This window comes from Nyctereutes procyonoides, unplaced genomic scaffold (genome assembly GCF_905146905.1).
Source record: "Nyctereutes procyonoides isolate TBG_1078 unplaced genomic scaffold, NYPRO_anot_genome, whole genome shotgun sequence".
Classification (NCBI taxonomy): Eukaryota; Metazoa; Chordata; class Mammalia; order Carnivora; family Canidae; genus Nyctereutes; species Nyctereutes procyonoides.
In genome coordinates this window covers 27,740,458-27,755,104 of record NW_026575139.1, presented here as the reverse complement: position 1 = coordinate 27,755,104, position 14,647 = coordinate 27,740,458, and positions in this window count along the sequence as shown.

Genomic DNA, 14,647 nt, shown 5'->3' with positions numbered 1-14,647 from the left:
AGCATGACTTACCAGCAAACAAGTTTGCATAAGAAAGGATCAGGAAATTTGAAAACTGATAAAAAATAATTAACCAATTAGAGAAAAAGATTTTGTTAAAAAATATTATATGTAGAATAATATTAAACAGTTTATCATAAATGTAATTGGGTCCCAGAGTAAAGGAGAAAGAGAATGCTGGGGGAAATAATAGAAAGCATACCTGAAGAAATAATAGTCAAAAAACCCCAAATCTGATGAAAAATATAAATTTTTTAAAGATTTTGTTTATTCATGAAAGACACAGAGAGAGAAAGGTAGAGACATAGACAGAGGGAGAAGCAGGCTCCAGGCAGGGAGCCTGATGTGGGACTTGATCCTGAGACCGCGGATCACGCCCTGAGCCAGGGGTAGGTGCTCAACTGCTGAGCCACCCAGGCGTCCCGAAAAATGTAAATTTTAAAATCCAAGAACCTCAGCAAATCCTAAACCGGGTAACAAAAAAGGAAACCACATATAGGTCCATTAAATCAATGTTAATGAAACCCAATGAATTAAAAAGATCCGTGAAAGCAGGTACAGAAAAGAAGGCACATTATATACAAGGAAACAATGATATTATTATTTTTTAAGATTTTATTTATTTATTCATGAGAGAGAGAGAGGCAGAGACACAGCCAGAGAGAGAAGCAGGCTCCATGTAGGGAGCCCAACATGGGACTTGATTCCAGGACTCCAGGATCACACCCTGGGCCAAAAGCCAACGCTCAACCACTGAGCCACCCAGGCATCCCGGAAACAATGATATTAATGATGTCAGTCTTCTCATCAAAAATAATGAAATCAAGAGACAATGGAGCAATGTTTTAAGGGCTAAAAGCAAAAAAACTGTCAACTCCAAATTTTATATCTAACAAAATATTCAAAAATTGAGGTGAGTTCAAACACAGATTTTTTTTTTAATGAGAAAATTGTCAACAGTAGACATGCAGTACAAGAAAAATATTTCTTTAGGTTGGAAGAAAATAACACAGGCTGGAAACTCAAATCTATAGGAAGGAATGAACATCAGAAATGATTAATACAAGGTACATATAAAAGATGTCAGTGCAAGTCTTCTGAGAGACAGATGACAAGATGGAACTAGACATACATAAGGTTTATTGGAGGAAACGCCTGTGAAGGGTCAAGGGAAGTGAAAGGAGGAGTCAGGAGTGCTTCAGACAACGATGTAGATCTGACAACTGGGCAAGAGAAGAGGGGGTAGGATGGGGGTTGAGTGGGAGAAGTCTTTCTTTTTAAGGTTTTATTTATTTATTTTATTTTAGAAAGAGAGAGCGCATGAGCACAACTGCAAGCAGGGGAAGGGGCTGAGGGAGGGGGAGAGAGAATCTCAAGCAGACTCAGCACTGAGTGTAGAGCCAGATTCCGGGCTCCATCTCATGACCCTGAGATCATGACCTAAACCAAAACCAGGAGTAAGTGGCTTAATGGATGGAGCCCCCTAGGCACCCTAAGGAGTCTTTACTGATGTGCAGCTCTGAGAAAATTTTGACCAGGCCAATTGGAATTTCTAGAACAGTCGGCCCATGAGGGAAGTCCCGGGCTAGGAAAGAATGGCCTGGCTTTACTACCTCTGCTGTGCTCATTGGCCGGCAGGAAGCAGTCTGGGGCTAGTGGTCTCAGTGTGAGAGCTGCTACGGACCTTCCAGGGCAGCCCCCAGGAGCTATCCATCAACTACTCTCCTCCAGAGCTCTAAGCACCACACCTTTAGGAATGCCAACAGACTGTGTATCTATCTCTGTGTTCTTCTCTTCTTAAAAAGTCATGTGACTCTTTAAGGAAGGAATGAAAACACTGTAATGTGGGGTTTATCATGTAAGTAGATGAAATGTAAATGACAACAATAACATAAAGAGTGAGAGAGTAAATGGAGCTATACTGTTGCAGAATTATTATATTTTACACAAAACTGTACAATATTAACTCTAAATAGGTTGTGGTAAGTTAAAGATGTAAATTTGTAGTAGAGCAACCACAAAGAAAGATTGCCTGTCTGCCTGTGTATTTGCTCCATGTAGTAGAGCAAATACAAAGAAGTATAGCTACAAATCCAATAAAGGAGTTAAACTGAAACGGCAAAAAAAGAAAACAAAATTAAAATCAATTAACCCAAAGATAAGAAATGAAGACCCTAAAAAAAAAAAAAATGAAGACCCTGAGGAACAAAAAATAGATGGTCATGGATGCTCAGTCGACTAAACGACCAACTCTTGGTTTTCGGCTCAGGTCATGATCTCAGGGTTGTGAGATCAAGCCCCACATGGGCTTGTCCCTCTCCCTCCCCCTATCCCTCCTCACTGCCCCCTCACACACACTCTCTCTATATATAAAATAAATAAAAAAGTAGATGGATAAATTAAAAAAAACAAGTAACACACCTAAATCTAATCATATTTATAATTACGTTCAGAGTTAATAGACTAAACAATCCAACTAAAAGGCAGAGATGGTCAGACTGAATAAAAAAAATAATAATACCCACATATTATCTGTCTTCAAGAGACACACCTTAAATGTAAAGACTCAGATATATTGAAAGTAACAAGAAGGACAAAGATATATCTCACAGACAGCAAGCATAAGGAAATTGGAATGGTTAAACTACTATCAAACAAATAGATTTCAAGACAAAGAGTACCACCAGAAATAAAAAGGTATGTGTTATAATGATAATTAATTTCAATTCATAAGACATAACAAACGTAAATAATTCTCAGAAAGTTAAACATGAACTTACCTATGGCCAGCAATCTCATTTGTGGGTCATTAACCTTGAGAATGAAGATGTATGTCTACAAAAATGTACAAGAATGTATATAGTAATTTTATTCACAATAGCTTGTACAAGAATGTATATAGTAATTTTATTCACAATAGCTTAAGAATGTACTTGTACAAGAATGTATATAGTAATTTTATTCACAATAGCTTAAATTTGGAAACAAATCGAATATTCATCAACTGAGAAGAAAAAAATTTGTACATTGATACAATGGAATACTACTCAGCAAAACATGGAAAATAAAAAACTGCTGCTGTACACAACAACATGGATAAATTTCACATTATGCTAAGCAAAGAAGCCAGAAACCAGGGAGCATATACTGTGTGAGTCCTTTTATATGGAGTTTTAGAACAGGCAAGACTTACTCCTAGAGTGGTGGAAATACTCATTATCTTGGTAGAAATTCAGGTTACATGGATGCATAAGTTTATTAAAACTCATAAATTGTATACCAAGGGGAAAAAAGATTGTAAACAAATACAGTTATAAAGATGTATAAAACATGATGTTTGTTCTCAAAAGAAAAGTTTCTTTGAAAAAGTAATGGAAAAACAATAGAACACATGGTGACTTCACAAGGAATAAAATCTACCAAGCACTGCAGAACCTCTGTGTTTCTTCTCACTTGGAGTTGGCAACCAATGATTTAGAGGCATTGAATGGTAGCATCTGAATACATGTGTGTGCATTTTTAGTTGGTTTTGGTGGATGGTGTAAGATCAGGGTCTGATTTCTTTCTTTTGTATATGGATATCCATTTGTTGAAGAAACCATCCTTTCCTTATCATGTATTCTTGGCACCCTTGTCAAAGGTCAGTTGACCATGTAGATTTATTTCCTGGTTCCTATTCTGTCCCATTGGTTTATATGTCTGCCTTTATGCCAGTATCATACTGTTCTGGTCACTATAGCTTTGTAAAATATTTTGAAATCAGGGAATGTAATGCCTCTAGTTTTTTTCTTCTTTCTCAAGATTGATTTGGCTACTTGGAGTCCATATGAATTTTAGAACGATATTTTCTATTTCTGTAAAATATGTCATTGGAATTTTGATAGAGATTGCATTGAGTCTGCCATTGCTTTGGGTAGTGTGGATATTTTAGCAATATTAAGTCTTCCAATTCATAAACGTGAGATATCTTTCCATTTGTTTGTATCTTCATACATTTGTTTCAGCAATGTTTTCTCATTTTCTATGTACAAGTCTTTCACTTCTTTAGTTAAGTTTACTTCCAAGTATTTGATTCTTTCTGGTGCTATTGTAAATGAGACTGTTTTCCTAATCTCCTTCTCAGTTCATAGTTAGCATAAAATCGAGGTAAACATAGCTTGTAAGAAACATGCCTAAAAAAACAACCTCCTCCTTTAAAAATTCTTGAAATAGAGAAGTGAAAACAGATTACCATGCAAATACTTATCAGAAGAAAGCCTATATACCTACATTAATAGCAGACAAAATAGAATTTAAGGAAAAAGTGTTTAATAAGCTTTAAGAACAATATTACATAAAGAAAGAAAAGAAATAGAATAATAGAAATCTAAATAGTAGAGAAATAGTTAATAATTAATTAAGGGTAATAGAAATAGTTAATAATTAATTAAGGGTAAAGTGTCACAATATCTGAACTTAAATTCAAATGGTTCACACACCACACACACCAAAAGCAAACAGAGTGGCACCTGGCTGGCTCAGTCAGAATGTGTGACTATTGATTTTAGGGTCATGAGTTTGAGTCCCACATTGGGTATAGCAATTACTTTTTAAAAAATTTAATGGAGAAAAATGGCAAATGTTAAAAACTTATAAATCTAAGTAAGTGGAATAGAGATGTTCATTTTATTATTTTTTCTGTTCATTTCATAACTATTTCTGTTTGTCTATAGTTTTGAAATTTTCAAAATAAAGTTTTACAAAGTAAAAAGGAGAAATTTACTTGAATAATTCATGAACTAAAGAGAAAATAAGAAGAAACTAAATATTTAAAGTGAAAAACAAAAGCATTACCTATTAAAGGAAAACAGCGAAGGCAGTATATAAAGAGATATTCATAGCCTTAAATAAATTTATTAAAACAAGAAAGATTTCAAATAAATCCATATGCTCACATAGCTAAAAGACTGAATAACAGAGTTATCCCCCCCCCAAAAAAAATGAGGCAAATAATTAAGATGTGAGCAAATGTTGATAGAATACAAAACAAACAGTAGAGATCCAACAAACCAAGGACTTGTACCTTAAAAATTTAAGGAACGCGAGACACCTGGGTGGCTCAGTGGTTTAGTGCCTGCTTTTGGCCCAGGGCATGATCCTGGAGTCCCAGGATCAAGTCCCACATCCGGCTCCCTGCATGGAGCCTGCTTCTCCCTCTGCCTGTGTCTCTGTCTCTCTTTCTGTGTGTCTCTCATGAATAAATAAATAAAATCTTAAAAAAAATTAAGGAATGCAATGCTTAGAAAGTCTGAAAGAAAACCAAAAAAGTTCAAATAAAGAATATTACCAAAAAGACATAATAACAAGCATAGTAGATATATTAAGAATCATGAGGATAATAATATAATAAATGTTGCCATTAAGTTTAAAAAGTTAGATGAAATATATATTTTTTCTAGAGAAATATGCATTACTGAAATTAAGAAGCAATTACCAAAATTACGAAAAAGTAGAAAATCTGTATAAACCAACCCATTAGGGAAACCAAATGAATAATTTAAAATATAAGCATACCTACCACTCTAAAAGCACCAAACATATTATACGTAAGCTTTAGACTTTCAAGGAACAGATAATTCCTATATTTAAAAAAAATTTTTTTCAGAGAGTAGAAAAAGAAAGGAAAAAACTTCATGTTCATAGTCATGTCCACAAATAATGTGGTTGCTATAAAGAGCCATGGCTAAGCCCTAAGGGAAAACAGGGATATTTTCCTATAAGAGACCATACCTGAGCTGAGTCTTAAAGGATTTATAGGAGTTCGCCAGACAAATTAGGATGAGACAATTGAAATCCTTCATTCCACCTAAAGATTAGCATTTTAGAGAGACAATGATGAAAGACAAGTCTCAAGAGATGAGCAGAGTGGCCTTGGATACCATGCTTGGAAATTTAAACCTGTATTTTGAAAATAAAGGAGTGCAACTGAAGAATTTTTTTTTAAGTGGGAGAAGGTAATATGCCCAGATTTGCATTTTAGATCATTCCAACAGCAATGTGGAAAATGGGTTGGAATGGGCAAATCTGTTTGGAATGGGCAAATCTGAATCCAGCCAATCCTGTGTAAGCGGAAGCTGGCTGTTTGTGGTCACCTGCCCCACATCCCTTGGAAGGGGCCTGAAACCTACTTTTAATAGTTTCTCCATAGTTTAGATGAAAATAGCAGACATCATGCCAAGGAAGGATAAAACTTGCCAATAAGTGGTTACAAGTGTGATTGTTTTAAATCCCGTATCTGCAGTACTTGAAGTCTCACACAGTCTGAAACCTGAGTGTACAGCAATTCCTGTCAGTTCAGCCATAGTAGCTCATAGTTGGAGGGAAGCCCAGAGGCCCCTCTCCCACCCAGTACGGGAATCTCTTGCAGAACACACCCAACAGATGGCCTATGGGCCCCTGTGTGAACACTCTTCACCTTCAAAGGGACCTCCTGGGCCTCCTGTTCCTCTACTGGTCAGATCTAAACATAGAAAATTCTCTCTCATGTGGAGCCAAGTTCTTCCTCCCTGTAACTTCAGCCATCCTTCAGCAATGTCTTCTGTCTGAGTTGTCTTTTCTCAAGGAAAAACCATTAGCCTGAGAAAGAAAAAGCCTTTGTACATGTGATCACAGGGCCATTATGAAGGTTTTGATGTTTAAAATATACCTACGGTTGCACAAGGCGAATATCCTTAATGCCACTGAACGCAAATAGTTCGGATGATAGGTTTCATTTGGTACGTGCCTTACCACAATTTAAAACTTAAGCAATTTCAAAAAGATGCCAGCCACACACTGTCCAGTTAAAATCACATGGCATGATGCTTTGAACTTTAAATATTGGTGGCACTTCCACAGGACACTGGATTTTTGTTTGGCCTTCTACCTCATTCTCACTTTCATCTTGAAATGTCCGAGTTGGCTCCCATCCCTCTGACTTTCAGCCTGGGTCGCAATTTGTCTTTGAGAATCAGGTTTTTCTCTCTTTGGCTCCCTCTAAATCCTGAAGGTTCATTGGGTCATGTAAAATTGCTTTTAACAAAATCTAAATTCGGATCATTAGCTCAGTTATTTCAGGGCAAAAGATGGTAATACTTTGAACCTCCAGTAGTCCCACATTGCTCTACCACAGTTCTAGAGGAGGAAAGATCTTTAAAATAGTTTCGTTTCAAAATGCTAAGATCTTGACCTTTGCAGGAGGAGCTTCACTTTTGAAAGAGGAATCTGAGAGAACACCCAAAAGCAATCAGTGATAATAGTGAAGTTTTTAATTGGCTCATCTTGCTAATCCACTAAGCAGCTATCTGGTGGTGAGACTAACTTCAATTATGAGATTTTAAAACTTTTTATCTTCACGAGATGTTTACTATAAAATTTTCTTACCAAAGAGCGAACCTTAGTTTTTCTGTGGGGATAAAATCTTTCATGACCTCTACTCATCAGACAGGCCAATCCCTGATGGGCTGCTGCTGCCTTCAGCAGCTAGGACCTTGAGTCTCTGGGGTCATTCTGTGCCTCACCATCCTCAGCCTCATTAGTTCTGTGGCAGCTGTTTTAGCCACAACCTCAGAAATGCTTGTTGTTTGTCATTTATAGCTACAGATAATTTAAGTGAGGTGGGATCAACTAGAAAACATGTAACACAGTAATTGACCCCAATTTGACAGAATATGTTAAAATTTAAGACTTCGAATTACATGCAGCAATGCATTAGTCTCTTTGATGTTAAAGTCTTCTGTGAAAAATATTGATTTTTTAAAAATTTCATATAGTAGTTTGACAGCTTATTCTTTTTTGGGTTTTCTTTCCCTTTTAAAAACTAATGTATATACCTAGGAGAGATGAATGTGATTTTCCCATAAAATTTATATTTTCTTAGTAAATATTCTTAGTAAATCTTAGTTCTTTCCAAAACCATGTTTTTTAAATACCTCACACCTAGATACTTCCCTGTGAGATCTTTGCAAGTGGTGTGTTTTAAAAAAAATTGTTCAGAAACAAATTTGGACTTCCAATATTGGCAGAGTAGCTTGTTGGGACTAACCCTCTCATAAGCGACAATTATAAAACTGTTTAAAATGATATGTAAGATAAATAAATTGCATGCATGAGAGTCCTTTAAAAGTGAGCAAAGTGGAGAGAAGTCTCGCCTTTAAAGCAGAAGGTGCACATTGTGAGATTTGCAAGTTTGCTGGAGCACACTCACCAACACACATCTTGAATTGTCGGTAGGGGAGGAGAGAGCCAGACAGACCAGAATGGGGGGAGGGGGACCTAGAAGAAAACAAACTACAGAAGATGTAGTCAACTTCTTGGCTGACCAGGAAAGAATGAAAGAGGAAGGGGAGGGGAGAGGAGGGAAGGGAGGAAGAAAAGGAGAAAGAAAAGAAAAAGATTTCTAAGAAACTAAAAAGAAAGAGAAAGAAAGAAAGAAAAGAAAGAAAGAAAAGAAAAGAAAAGAAAGAAAGAAAGAAAGAAAGAAAGAAAGAAAGAAAGAAAGAAAGAAAGAAAGAAAGAAGAAAGAAAGAAAAAGCTGAAAGAATAGAGCAGAGTACAAGTGCTAGTGAGTGCAGAAAAACAGAGTTTGGAATTTGAGTCAAGCCAAGCTAATAAAGATTACTTTTTTTTTTTTTTAAAGATTGTATTTATTTGAGAGAGCAAGCTAGAGAGAGAGAGAGAGAGAGAGAGAGAGAGAGTGTGTGTGTGTGTGTGTGTGTGTGTGTGTGTGAGCACAAGCAGGGGGAAGGGCTGAGGGAAAAGCAGGCTTCCCGCTGAGCAGGGAGCCCAATGCAGGGCTCAATCCCAGGATCCTGGGATCATGACTTAAGCCAAAGGCAGACGCTTAACCGACTGAGCCACCCAGGTGCCCCAAAGATTACTCTTCTAAGGAACATAACAGAATATAGAGTCTTCACATAGTACCTTTCACTATAACCAGCATACAATGAAAAATCACTAGATATGCAAAGTAACAGAAAAATGTGGCCCATACTCAGGGGAAAAAATGGAACCCTGAGATTATCCAGATGTTGTTGCAATAAATAGATAGGACTTTAAGGCAGCTATTATAAATATGTTCAAGAACTTAGGGAGGAAAATGGCTCATAACAAATGCACATAAAGGGGAAAATCACAGTGAAGACATAGAAACCATGTAAACAGAACCAAAAGAAAATTTTAGAGCTGAAAAGTATAATAGCTGAAATGAAAAATTTATCAGATTCCTTTTTTTGCCTTGCATCTGATTTTCACTTTTGATTATTTATCAGAGTAAATAAAATTTAAATCAGCCAACTGAACCAACATCTTTAATTTCTGGTTTTATATAAGTGTAAGTAGTTACATTTATATTTTGCATTATGTAATTCTGGAGATGGTGGAACTTGTACTACTCATATGTAAACTTTGAATTTTCTACTTATATGTAGAACTCTGAACCGTATGTCTCAAGAACTACCAAAAATACCAAAAAATTTCCAGATTTCCAAAAAAAAAAATAAAATTTTATTCCTTTAATTACTTTCCTAACCTTCTGACTCTCTCCTTCTGAAAATCTTGTGTATTACTTGTTCATTTTGCCTAAGTTTAGGATTACAGAGATAAAGAGAGAAATGTATTTGTGGTTGGGATTTAGCCTGTATTCACTTTTAGAGCATTTGAGGCAATGGAAGTTTTTTTTTTTTTTCCTTTTGACCTGGAGACCTCAGGATCACAGAGAGCTTTCTTTCCTTTTGACTCCCTTCACACATTTCTCTCATCCCCACCCCTGCCTCATGGTAACAACCAATCTATTCTCTGTATCTATGAGCTTATTTTTTTGTTATTTTTGTTTGTTAGTTAGAATCCACATATAAGAGAGAGCACACAGTATTTCTCTTTCTCTGTCTGACTTACTTCACTTAGTATAATGCCCTTGAGGTCCATCCATGTGGCAAATGGCAAGATTCTATTATTTTTTATGGTTGAGTAATATTTCATTGTATAAATATACATCTTCTTTATCCATTCATCTATCAGTGGACACTTGGGCTACCTCCATATCTTGGTGATTGTAAATAATGCTGCTGCGAAAATGTGGATGCATATATCTTTTCAAGTTAGTGTTTTTGTTTTCCTTAGATAAATATCCAAAAGTGGAATCACTGGATCATTCAATAGTTCTACTATTAATTTTTTGAAGGACCTCTCTACTGTTTTCCACAGTGGCTGCACCAGTTTTTATTCCCACGACAATACACAGGGGTCCCTTTCCTCCACTTTTTTTCCAACACTTCTCTCTTATCTCTGATAACAGTCATTCAAATAGGTGTGAGATGGTATTTCATTGTGGTTTTTATTTGTATTTCCCTGATGATTAATGATGTTGGGCATCTTTTCATGTACCTCTTGGTGATTTGTATGTCTTCTTTGGAAAAATACAAGTCTTTTGCCTATTTTTTAATCAGATTGGTCCTTTTGTTATTGAATTGTGTAAGTTCTTTATATATTTTGGCTATTAGCTCCTTATCAGATATATGATTTGGAAATATTTTCTCCTATCTAACAGATTGCTTTTTCATTTTGTTGGTGGTTTTCTTTGCTGTGCAGAAACTTTTTAGTATGATATAGTCCCATATATTTTTGCTTTTGCGGCTTTTGGCTTTGGTGTTGAATTTCAAAAAAAAAAAAAAAAAAAACATTGCCAAGACCTATATCAAGGAGCATATTACCTATGTTTTCAACTAGGAATTTTATGGTTTCAGGTCTTAACATGTAAGCTTTTAATACATTTCGGGTTCGTTTTTGTGTATAGTGTAAAATAGGGGTTCAGTTTCATTCTTTTGCATGTGGTTGTCTAGTTTTCCCAATACCATTTATTTACAGTCTGTCTCTTTTCTATTGTATATTCCTGGCTCCTGTGTTGTAAATTAGTTGGCCACATATGTGTGGGTTTATATCTGGGTTCTCTATTCTGTTCTATTGATCTCTATGTCTCTTTTTATGTCAATACCAACCTGTTTTAATTACTATAGTTTTGTAATATAGTTTGAAATCAAGGAGCATGATGCCTCCAGCTTTGTTCTTCCTTCTCAAGATTGATTTGGCTATCTGAGAATTTTCATGTTCCATACAAGTTTTAGGATTATTTGTTATATTTCTTTGAAAAATGTCATTGGAATTCTGGTAGGGATTGCGCCAAACCTGTTGATTGCTTTGGGTAGTATGGACATTTTAGCAATATTGATTCTTCTAATTCACAAGCACAGGGTATCTTGCCATTTATTTGTGTTTTCTTGTCTTATAGTTCTAATGTACAGGTCTTTTACTTCCTTGATTAATTTTATTCCAAGATATTTTATTCTTTTTGAAGCACTTGTAAATGGTATTATTTTTCTTTATTTCTCTGATTGTTATTGGTGTATAGAAACACAACAGATTTCTGGATGCCTTTAAACAGCATTTTGGAGTCAGCTGAAGAAAGAGTGAACTCAAAGATAAATCAGTAGAGATTATTAAATATGAATAATATAGACAAAAGTCCCAAACATTTGAAAATTAATCCATATATGTATAAAAATCCATGATTTATATCACAAAGGAAATTTTAAAATATTTTGAATGAGATTATAATGAAAATATAAGATACCAAGTTCACATGATGCAGCCAAGCAAGTACTCAGAGGGAATTTTACAGCTTTAGGTTCACATATAGAAATTAAGAAAAACTTAAATCATCTATTCATCTCTTGATGAAAGGATACATAAAAAGTAGCAAATACATACAATGGAATATTATTTGGCAATAAAAAGGAATGAAATGCTGACATATGCTACAATGTGAAGTAAACTTGAGGACATTTATACTAAGCGAAAAAAGTCATTTACATTGTGTGACTCCATTTATAGGAAATACCCAGAATAGGTAAATCTGTAGAGATATAAATTAGATTAGTGGTTGTTTAGGACTGTGAAGAGAAGTAAGTAAGAGATGGAGCTACTGATAAAGGGCATAATATTTCTTTTTGGGGGTGATGAAAACATTCTAAAATTTCTTTAATGTTGGTTGCCCAACTCTGTGAGTATACTTAAAACCACTCAATTGTACACTTTGGATGGGTGAATTGTATGCATGTGAATTATATCTCAATAAAACTGTTAACAAGAAAAAAAAGAAATCTAAATTTACAACATAAGAAGTCAACAAGTAAGCAAAGGAAGCCCAAAGTAAGTAAAATGAACAAATGATAAGAGCACAAGTCAGTGAACTCGAAAACTGATGAACAATAAAGAATAGAAAGCCAAAAGTTGGTTCTTTCAATGGTTAATAAATTTGGTAAATACCTAGCAAGACTGGTCAAAGAAAAAGAGAAAGAATATAAATAAACAATATCAGAAATGAGAGACAGAAGTACACATCCCACAGACATTGAGGTGGCTGCATGACTACATATATGTATTAAAACTCATTAGACGATATGCTTAAATGAGTGTATTTGATTATCAACAAGTTCCAGCTTGTAATCTACTTGATTAATAAAGTAAAACTACAGGACTGTATCATTCGCTGCCAGTCTTCCAGGCTTTGGGATAGAGAACTTTTGATTTAGTTTGTTTCAGACCAACCTCAGCATCTTTCCTGATTGCTGGTTGGTAAACATGCCCTGTATGCATCTTCATGGTGTCGGAGAGTACATCTTTCAAAGGCCACAGTATTAGCTCTCATAAAGGCACTCCTGTGATTTGTAATGACCATCTTAACCCTGCCACTACCCTTTTCCTCACTCCCTTAGAAAAGGCCCAGGTGGAACTCTGAAGACTTACTTACGCTGGCCATTTCTGTCTTAGCAGGATCCTAAGAACTGGTCAATGACTAATGGCTATAGTTTGTTGACCTTATTGCAACAAAATCTATACTATGAGCACAGGTCATCCCGTTCAGTGGTTTCTTTTCCCTCCTGTGGTGATTATGTGTTACAGCAAAATGAAGTTCAGTACCTGGTTGTGTGAGTGTCCAAGGAGGATCAAATGGACATAGATTGGGACCCATGGGAACCTCATCAAAGCTATACAGCGAGCAAGGAAAGCCTGAGATTTTCTTTAAAAATGTAATCAGAAGACATAGTTCCTCCAAAGAAAGGGAAGCAAAGGTGCAAATCAATTTCCTTTACTCCTATGTGATTCACTCTGCTGAAAACCATAAAAGGAGGCCCTTTTATGCTTCTTAAAGATTTTATTATTGAATATTACCATTCTGTGGCTTTATGATGCCTCAAACTTATTCTGAGCAATACTGCTCTCTACCAAATTCTAGCCTTTGCAGCATGAGAGCTTCTGGGCAGAATCTTGAGGTGAGATAGGGAAGGCTTCCCCTGTTTGTCTGTGTAGACTAAAGACCTCACAGGACTAAATCATGAGGCATTGGCATGGACAGTTTAAAAGAAGGGACTTGGTGTTAGATAGAGATAGGTTCCAGTCTCAGTTTTGCCAAGGACTAAGTGCATGAGCTTGCGCAAGCTGTCGAACCTATCTGAGTCTTAGTTTCATTATCTCTAAGATGAGCATAATACTACTACCAACCTCATAGGGTTGGTAGGAGAATTACAGGAAGTAACAATCGTAAAGGGCTTATGACAGTATCTGGCAAAGTATAAAAGAACTCATAATATTATTTATTTCTTTGTGTTTACATATATTTTCTACTGGGGAAACTGATACTTTGGTACATTGCTGGTGGCACTATAAATTACTACAGGCTTTTTGGAAGGCAATTGCTGTTAAATTTTTTAAATCGCATGGGCTTCTACCTTATAATAGCACTTGTCGGGTTGTCTGAATTAGAGAATTATTGATAAGTGTATTTTAACTCTGAAAAGACTTGAATTCAGTGTACTAATAAGCCTCATCAAAAGTAACTATAGACAGGGCCGCCTGAGTGGCTCAGTCAGTGAAGTTTTGACTCTTGATTTTGCTCAGGTCATGATTTCAGGGTTGTGAGATTGAGCCATGCTAGGGGCATGGAACCTGCTTAAGGTCCTCTTCCTCTCCCTCTGCCCACCTCCCTGCTCTCTCTCCCTCTCTAAAAAAAAAAAAAAAAAAAAAAAATCCATACCTGTAGATAGCTTTTTCCTACATACTGCACTGTGTCATTCTGAACTAAGAGAGGACTAGCTTTATTAAAGTATCAGCAGGTTTCTTATGCTTCCGAGAAAGCCAATCATAGTTTCCTGCCACTTAAGAAAACGGACACTCCATATATCCTTAGAATTACACATTGTAGAATTTTTTTAAATCTTAGAAATAATATGGCCTAACCATCTTCTCTTGTAGATGAGGAAATCTTAGGTCCACTGAGGTGAAATAACATCTGCCATTTACCCACCTGTCTGTGATGGAACCCCAGTGTGAATCAGTATTAATGCCAGTTTGGGTTCTCAAAACCCAACTGTGTCCTGAGAATTCATTTCTTACTTATTATCAGTGCAGCAGGCATACCCAGTTGTTTACTCAACATCCACTCCCCCTTTTTCCCTTCCCAAGAGTTCAAAACACTAACTACCCAGACTCCCTTGCAGCCAGACCTAGTTCTCCAGTGAGATGTAAATGGAATCCACTGGGAATGGGCTTTCAGGAAAGCTATCATTTTCTGGAT